We start from the raw sequence: 8,110 nt of genomic DNA, 5'->3' as shown, positions 1-8,110 counted from the left end.
AAACAGAGAGATGGGATAGAGATAGAGAGAAACAGGGAAAGACAGAGAGAGAAAGAGATGGGGAGGTAAAGAGAGACATACTCATTCCTTTGTTTACTAGGAAGAATTTGAAGAGGAAGTGAACAAGATGGCATCTACTAACTATAGGAGCTCACCCTCCCCCTCCCGCCCATCCCCCAAGCGAAGAGAAAGAGCAGTGCTACTCCCTGTTATTTTGCTGTCTGGGAAAAGGGACAAGAAGAAGAATGACGGTAGTGAAGTCACAGAAGACCTGTGTGTGCTGAAGTCCTGCCTATGCCTTCCAGGCTAGTCAGGTCCAATGTAATTATCTTCTTTCTTGCCAGAGCGTGCCCTTCATCACCTTTGGAGCTCTGCGGACGGTATCTTACATTCTGCACCCTTAGCTCTGTGCCAGACCTCAGGGCCAATAAAAAGCTCTTCTTTTTTAAGGGACTAGTCAATTTTAAATCACGGAGGTCTTGCTCTGTTAACAAAAGAACGACATTTCTTCAATCCAATCATATAACTCACTGGGGCCCACTTTCTCAAGACATAGTGTTTTAGATGGAGCAGAGTAAGGAATGGGTGAATGATTCCCTCCTCCATCCCCAGTTCCAAATAGTTAGAAAGTAATGAGGTAGAAATTAATAATGATAATATTAGCAAGAATAGTTAGAAAACTAGGCTCTAGATACCAAATGTCTCTGACTTTATTGATGTAGGTATTCCCTCTATTGGAATCTATGTATCACTGCTCCCCCATGGCTTACTCCCTGGCCTTCATGAGTTGCTGTGGTCAAAAGAAATACCTCTCACAGTGATCCACCTTCTGATGATGAGACAACTATTATCTCCACTGGGATAGATAACAAACTGAGTCTCAGAGAGACTATGTGACTTGCCCAAGGTCATAGAGCTAGTAAACATCAGGCAGGCAGATTCAAAGCCACATCTGATGCCATATCCAGGGCTTCTTTGACTCTGCCATAGGGCCTTTCTGTAGCTTAGACCTTGGGAAGGTTCAATAAATTTGTGAACCAGCCAGTCTCTGGGCCTTTTCCTCCTGTGGATTATTTCTGAATGTATTTTTTCCTTTGTAAATAAATGCACTTCCAAATGCTTTGGCATGTGGAGCCGGCAAGAGAAAGAAAGATGTTTGCAGCTAATAATCCTTGTAGGGTAGCAATGAAAATTGTGGAACAAGGCTAGAGATCAGAAAGTACGGAGAATACTGAGTGGGAGCTGGGTCAGGGACTTGAGCTAGTGACTCACATCATACTTTAAGGTTTACAAAACATTTTCTTTAGAAAACTCCATGAAGTAGGTAGACCAAGCGTTATTAATCCCATCTGATTACTGAGGTAGCAGAAACTCAAGAGAACTCCAGTGACTTGCCTATGGTCACATAGCTGGCTAGGGAACAGGATTCTGACCCAGAACTTCTGGCTCTAAATCTACTTTCTTCTACTAGTCTACTCTTATTCTCATGCTAGTGACAAGGTGTACATAATTGTCCATGCATCCCCTGGAGAGTCTGAGATATCGGCAGGGATCCAGGCAGACCTAAACTCCCTATCTCCTTTTTTGTCACAGTGCCCTGTGCCCTCCAGATTTTTTATATCTCCATCCCATCCCATCCTATTCCCACTCCCATTCCCCTTCCCATCCCATTCCATCCTATCCCATCCCATCTCATCTCATCCCATTCCATTCCATCCAGTCCCATCCCATCTTATTCTATTCCATCTAATCCCATCCCAACCAATTCATTCCAGTCCTGTCCAATTCAATTCATCTTTATTCAATTTAGTACAGTTCAGCAAACATTTATTAGATATCTACTATATGTAAGATGCCATACTAGACATTGGGGATTCAAAGCCAAAAACGAACCCGTTCTTACCCTCAAGTAGCTTACATTCTATTTGGAAGCTACAACATGTACAGATATAAATAAATATAAAATATACAGAAAACAATACAAGAGGGATGGTACCCTAACAGCTTGGGGAGGATCAAGAGAGATCTCATACAGGAAATAAGACCTGTGCTGTGCTTTGAAGAAAGCTAGGGATTCTAAGGAATAGAAATGAGGAAGGCACGTATTCCAGATATAGAGAACAACCTGTGCCATGAAATGGAGGCAAGAGGTAGAATTCCACATAAAGGAAATCTAATACTGATACCCAAATCCCAAATTCACCAAATGTGGCACATACAGTGTGAGTGGGGTGGGGGAAGGTAAGGATATTGAAATACCTGCTTCTTGTGTTGACATTGCTTCTGAAACACTGGTTATTGTACTTATTTTTATTTAAAGAATTTTATCTCAAGAAAATCCTTGGTAAAATGCAAAGACGTTAAGTTAAAGTATGGTAAGCTGTTAGTCCCTCTAACACATCAACTTGTATGAGTTTGGGCTATATGTATAGTATGGCTAATAGGGTCATTATTAGGTCCCTGAACCCACATCACATTGTGTTTTCACACACAGCTCTCTAATCACAGAAGCTCAGAAACTGCTAGAAAGGAACGCAGAGGTCACTTTGTCTAATCTAACTACAATATCCCTGACAAGTGGCCCTCCAACCTCTGCTAGAAGGCCTCTATTGACTATGAATACATAGTCTCTTGAGACAGCCCTTTCCACATTTGAATAGTTTTAATTATTATAGAGTTTTTCTTTTAATTGGACAAAAACTTGCCTCCATTCATCTTCTACCCATGACTCCTAGTTCTGATTCTGGGACCACACAAAAGGAAAAAAGTCTAATCTATCTTCCCTATGAAAATCTTTCAAATATTTGAAGACAGTTACCATGTTCCCACTAAGCTTTTGAATCATAGATTGGAGCTAGAAGGCCATCAAATCTAATACTATAATTTTATAAATGAGGAAACAGACTGAGAGAGGAAAGTTGACTTGTTTAAGGCCATAAAGCTCACAAGTGGCAGAGCTTGGATTTGAATCTGGATTCACTGACCTTCTGTAACTGAGTCTGGTTTTCCTATACATCTCCCCAGTTCTTTCAATTGCTTTTCTCTTATGTAGTATAGTTTACTATTTCCTGACTATTTCCTGTCTCAATTGTCCATCTCTGTGCTTGTTAGCATCTTCCCTAAAATGTGGTGCTCATATTTTTTTGAAAGAAACGCAGCTAGAAGAATTAGACAGGTATTGGCTTAATCAACTAAAGAGAAACATTCATGTTCATTTGGTCAATAGTCAATGAAAATTAAGTGCTTATCATGTGCCAGGCACTGTGCTAAGCATTGGGGGTACAAATAAGAAAAAGAAAGATTGTTCTTACCCTCAGGGAGCTTACAATCAAACTGTAGAAGGTAATTCACAAAAGGAAGCTGAAATGGTAGTGGGGGTGGGGAGGGTGGAGAATGTGACCAGTTCAGGGGTATGATGTTCATGAAGTTGAGCCCAAGCAAAGCAGCCAATGGGAAATGAGGTTAGTTGGAGCAGTCTGATCCCTGTATAAAGGGAAACTTTGTGAGGAGTTTATTGCTTTACCCTTCAGCCATCCAATAAGAGGGGAGAGAGAATTGAGGATTCAGAGGAGGTGTTGAGGATCAAAGCTGAATCAAGCCCTTTTATCATGAGATTTCAGGTGATAAACTGATCCTGGGGGAGACGTGATGTTCACAGAGTTGAAAACAAATAGAACAGTTGGACTTTGAATTAAGGTGAGGAAGAGGTCCAAAGTACTTGCTTCTGGGTCTGAATAAAAGTAAAAACAACACTCAGATTTAAGGATTCAAATCCATAGGTCCTAGAAGGTTGGACAAAATGATTATAGTGACCAATTCTATATCTTGAATATTTTGTTTGGTTCTAGGTACCACATTTGGAATAATCCCAACATCTAGAAAGGTGACCAAGATGGTGAAGGTATTTGAGATCATGCCACATAAAGATGAGTTAAAGAAGCTGTGGTTATTTAGCCTGGTGAAGGAAAGACCCAGGGGTAAAGGGAATATGAAAACTGACCTCAAGTATTTGAGCAGCTGCTCTGTGGAAAGGAGATTAGATCTATTGTGCTTGGTCCCAGAGGGCAGAACTGAGAATAATGGGTGTAACTTGTAAAGAGGTAAATGGAAGTTTGATATAGGAGGAAAAATAATTAAAAACTGGAGGTATCCAAAGTGGAATGAGATGCCTCAGGAGGTAGTAATTTCCCCCCTTTTTAGTATTGTTCAAGCAAATAGCTATTAAGCATTTATTAGTGCTTTAGGTTTGCAAAGCACTTTACAAATATCTCATTTTATTCTCACATCAACTGTTCAAGATAGGTGCTATTATCAACCTCATATTGCAGATGAGGAAACTGAGGCAGAGTGCCATTAAGTGCTTTTCCCACAATCAAATAGCTAGAGTTGGAGGCAGAATTTGTACTTGGTTTCCTGCCTCTAGGATCCAGTGTTCTATCCAATAGGCCACTTTGCATGGGGAATTCTTGTTTAGAAGTAATTTAGATTAGATGGCCTCTGAGATCTCTTCCAAATTAAGAATTATATTATTTCAAAAGTATTTTCTAGTTCCAAATCATTCATTTTGCGGAAGGGAAGACTCAAACCCAGAGAGGTGATATGGTTTATCTAATATACCCAGCAGGTTATGGGTGAAAGTAGTACTAGACGCAGGTCTCATGACTCTGCTTGAGGGTTCTATGTAAAGCATTGCATTTCCTCTCAAACAGAAACATAAATTATCTTAGTGGCCTCTCTGAGAATACCTCAGGATCCTATTTTAATGTGGCATAAGGGTGAGCTCAAAGGTTGTTTAGATTTTGACTGGCTATCTCTTTAGATAAAAGGCTGCTGTAGCCAGGCAGGCCAGGTAGGGAAGACAATGGCTTTGCCCCCTGGGTTAAACTTTCTCTCTGTGCCTCCCTTCTCCCCAACCACATGGGAGAGAGGAAGGAATTTTTGGAATAAACTGGGGGACTCTACAACCCCAAAGTTGTTGGGTGAGTGTCTCTTACATGGATGATAACCAGACAATAGTCTAGCTTTCAGAGACATCTATATGGTATAGGGGATAAAGTAATGGACTTGGATTCAGGTAAATTTGAGTTCAAATTCTGACGCAGACACTAACTAGCTCTGTGACCCTAGACAAATCATTTGACCTTTTTCAGCTTCAGTTTCCTTATCAGCAAAATAGAGATTATTAACATTCACCTCCCACAATTGTTATGAGGATAAAATGAGAGAGCATAAATAACGTGCTTGTGTACAGTTTACCAAGCTACATAAATGCTAGCTATTATTCTTCAGAGAATAAAATCACAAGGTAAGGGAAAAGAAAAGAAAGGTCATTGCGTAAATGAAAAAAAGTAAAGGTTGGCTTTTTCCCCCCTAGAAATGACTATTACTGGTTATAATGATTGATCAGTAATTAAACATTTATAAAGCACCTACTATGTGCCTGGTCATCCATATGGCTAAAGCAAAGGTGTCTAGCTTCCTAAATGAGCTACTAAAAATTCTATGGCTTTGAATTAAAAGAGCATTGGAGAGCCCGCTCTTCCCAAAGGGAAACATTAGCATTAAAGCCAAGCATTTCAGCAAAGCTAGAAGATGAAAGCCAAGAGAAGCTCTGCAGCCAGGTGCTCAGGGGTACATACCTGACAACAGCCAGCAGAGACTACAAGTCTAACACAATGGCATCCAGTGGAGTCATATCTGGTAGAAACCATAGTATATATTTGGAGATCAATATCTAGAATAGATTACTTGTCTACCCAGGAAAAAAGATGGGGACATGCCTGGCAGAAGTAGCATGATGAAATCACTGAAAGATAGCAGGGTCCCTATAGTATGTTGCCCCTGCATGAATACATCTTGTTCACATATGTGTTCCTCACATATTCCTCTCTGCATTCACATTCCATATTCCATGAGTCTTCATTCTTCCCACTGATGCTGTGTATTGTGGAACAATGTGTCCCAGGTTTAGAGGAAATGTTTTGTTGCTATTTTTCTTACCATTCATTTCATCAAATGCCTTTGCTTTGACCTAATTGTGTCCTCTTCTTGACTATTAAAGAACACATCAGTGGGGGCTTGTGAGTTATGGTTTTAGTGGATAAAAGCACGTAATATATTTTGAACCCAGGGTTTCCTTCTCTGGAGGTTATAAATCTAGAGGTACGTCCAGGTGTTATACTGTATGGGCTCAACTAGGATCTATAACTTAGATGCCTTAGTATGTCAAAGATTTACTGAAGATAAATTCATTTTTTCTTTTGTTTTTATATTGTAATTAGATTGTCGGTTCTCTTATGTGTTTCTTTATAAGTCAGACAACTTGCTTTAAGGTAACTTTTGCATGATTGTATGCTTAACTATACCTTACCATGCTACATAAATGCTAGCTATTATTTTTGAAAGAATAAAACCACAAGGTACAGAGTAAGGAATAGAAAAGCCATTGTTTAAATATTCTATTCTATTCTATTAATATTCTATTACATAAGAGGTGTCCTACATGTGGCCACAGAACACATGTGGCCCCAAACAATGACAGCCTGCACCAGATTAAAATGTAATTAGGAAATATTCAATAAAAGAAATAAAAATATCAACAAAACACAGATAATATCACATATGAAAGCTAAATTAGCATGAGGCCTGCATAGATCTTTATGTATGGATTAGCGGCCCCCATTTCTATTTGAGTTTGGTGCCACTATGTTATACTTGGTCCATTACGAATATGAAAGCTGACATAAGCATTATAGATCCTGATGCCTCAGAACACTGAAATGCAGCACTACACCTAGAGTCTCACAGAAGACTGATCATTGTCCAAGATACCATAGATACTACAGGAAGATGCAAAGTACTCATTAGATAAGATGAGACAAATGAAACCATATCTGTTTTCTGGAATTTGCTGGAACATAGAACCTATTCTAAAATCTTTGATAGGATAGGAGTTTCAAAGACAAATTAGAAATTGATCATTAGACTTTTTACTGAAGATTAAAGAATATTGCATAGTTAAAGGTCTCTTAGTTGGTTAATCCCCAAAGACATTGCCAGAGTTGATCCTGGAGAAAGGAAGGAAACAAGCAGTAATTAAGAGCCTACTATTTACCAGGTACTGTTTTAAGTACTTTACAAATATTACCTCATATGATCTTCATAACAACCCTTGTAGGTAAGTGCTATTATTATCCCTATGAGGAAACTGAGGTAAATAGAGGTAAACTGACTTGCCCAGGGTTACACAGTTAGTAACTATCTGAGACTTGATTTTAATTAAGGTCTTCTGAATTCCAGGTCAAGACTCTATCTACTGTGTCACCTAGCTATGTCCAAGGAGGAAAAGATATCTTTGGGCCCAGGAATAGCTAAAGATGCTAATAGGCCTCTGAACTTCCCAGGGCATAGACTTCATTACTTCAAGCTACGAAAATTCTGAAGGTAGGACCTATATCTCTAGTGAAGAAACACTTGAAATTTGGATAGCCTAAACAATGAAGTTCTCACAGCATGAGCAAGCAGCAGCTACAGGGAAAAAAGTGTGTTCATTGCCTTAGCAAGTCAGTTACTACATAAATACAAAGTCTGAAGGCAAAGAATCCTGAAGTCCTATCAATTATTCACTCAAATCAGTACCTACTATAAACCTCTACAAAGTGCCAGTCACTGCGCTAGGTTCTGAGTCTTTAAGTATAGATGTGAGACAATTCCTGCTCCATATTATTGTTGGGTATGTCATGTTCTCAGATATATATGTATACATACACACAATAAATAAATAGTTATTAGGGAGAGAGTGAGCTGACAACTGAGGAAATCAGGAAATACTTCTTGCAGGAGGTCAGTCAGTCAGTCAATAAAAGTTTATTGAGTTCCTGCTATATGTCAGGCACTGTGGTAGGTACTGGAGATACAGAGAAAGACAAAAGACAGTCCCTGCCCTCGACTAGCTCTAAGTCTAATGAAGGAAGGCAACACCTAAGAAGAAGCCTGAAAGGAGAGGGGGCATGCTTTGCCTTCCAGTCATGTGGGAAATGATAAGTGTCTGCCCTGGGCTCCCTCCTTAAAACAGAGGATATGGGAGGAGATCTCTGTAATGACAGAATGG

The 8,110-nt window shown here is 39.5% G+C and overlaps 1 long non-coding RNA gene across 2 annotated transcripts in view; it reads right to left on the bottom strand.

The window, feature by feature from the left end:
- The window catches only part of LOC138149619 (uncharacterized), a 69,801-nt gene extending 63,942 nt beyond the window's left edge, over positions 1 to 5,859 (bottom strand). For both annotated transcript variants that reach the window (XR_011165370.1, XR_011165369.1), the window contains exon 1: positions 5,640 to 5,859. This is a non-coding gene — a long non-coding RNA (uncharacterized lncRNA). The remainder of the gene's footprint in view (positions 1 to 5,639) is intronic.
- Positions 5,860 to 8,110: the final 2,251 nt, after the last annotated feature.

This window comes from Petaurus breviceps, unplaced genomic scaffold (assembly GCF_028583685.1).
Source record: "Petaurus breviceps papuanus isolate PSGF00001 unplaced genomic scaffold, PetGlider_PUasm1.0 90847, whole genome shotgun sequence".
NCBI lineage: Eukaryota > Metazoa > Chordata > Mammalia > Diprotodontia > Petauridae > Petaurus > Petaurus breviceps.
This window is presented reverse-complemented; position numbering and strand designations above follow the sequence as displayed.